General features: G+C 54.5%; 1 pseudogene; it reads right to left on the bottom strand.

Annotated features, from left to right (window-relative positions):
- Positions 1-642: 642 nt before the first annotated feature.
- LOC102823324 overlaps positions 643-1,074 on the bottom strand; it is a 12,183-nt pseudogene continuing 11,751 nt past the window's right edge.

The following is a 1,074-nucleotide window of genomic DNA, read 5'->3' as shown; positions in this document are numbered from 1 at the left end:
TTTGGTAAAGTGGAAGGTCAGAAAAAAAAGAGACAGACCCCCAGTGAGCTGGATTGACACAGAGGCAGCAGAGATGGGCTCAGATGCAGCGACAACTGTGAGGATGGCGCAGGACGGGGCAGTGCTAACACTGTTGTACACAGGGTTGCTACAAGTTGGAACCAACTTGATGGCACCTAACAACATGTATCTATACACACACACACACACACATGCATACATACATGGATATATACATATGCATACAAGCATATGGAGACACACATATGCATGTTATCTATGTATTCACTCATGTGTCTGTAGACACTTATTTAGATACATGCATAGATAACCACTTTGATAGCTTCATAAGTAGACACTTAAATAAGCCCAGCGGGTCCACCGTATCTGTACATACGCCCCAGCCGAGAACACTACCTTTTAAGTGGGGGTCTGCTCATGGCCGACCTCAACCCAGAACTGACCCTCACGTTCAAACTCACACCGTCCACTGGGGCCCTGCTGGCCACACCCACACCGGCTGTGAGGGGCTCAGCGTCCTCCCGGGCCAAGTCTCCTTGGGGAACTCCAGTCCCCCAAACAGAGCAGCACAGGGAGGTCCAGTGCCGGGTAGAGGAGGGCGGGAGCCGGGTACCACGGGGTTCACGGCGCCCGACTCTGCAACTGTGACTCCCTCCCGGGAACGCGGACCCAAGCCACGTGAACCGGAGACTCACTGACGCGGCGGCTGGTGGCCGGGAAGAGGAGTAAGACACCGGAAAGCACGGAGGAGAAGCGGCCTTGGAGCCGGAACAAGAGCCTGCGGGCCTCCTAAGCGTGGTCCAGGGCCACAGACAGCGAGTCAAAACGTCTCTGTTACCCGGGCTGGAGCGAGAGCAATATGGTTGCCAAACGGGAAAGCACACTTCGGCTTCCGGCTTCTAGGAGGCTGTGCGCACCAGGAGAGGAGGTCCGGGGGAAAACACCTGGGGCTGATTGACGGACTCTGAGTTCCGTGTGCCTCAGCTATCCTATTTCCACTAGAATAGTCTTAGGTTTTCTTCAGTGTGCGCATGAAACGAAACTCAGATTTCA

Source organism: Chrysochloris asiatica, unplaced genomic scaffold (assembly GCF_000296735.1).
Source record: "Chrysochloris asiatica unplaced genomic scaffold, ChrAsi1.0 scaffold00500, whole genome shotgun sequence".
Classification (NCBI taxonomy): Eukaryota; Metazoa; Chordata; class Mammalia; order Afrosoricida; family Chrysochloridae; genus Chrysochloris; species Chrysochloris asiatica.
The sequence above is the reverse complement of the archived record's forward strand: the minus strand, read 5'-3'. Positions and strand labels throughout refer to the sequence as shown.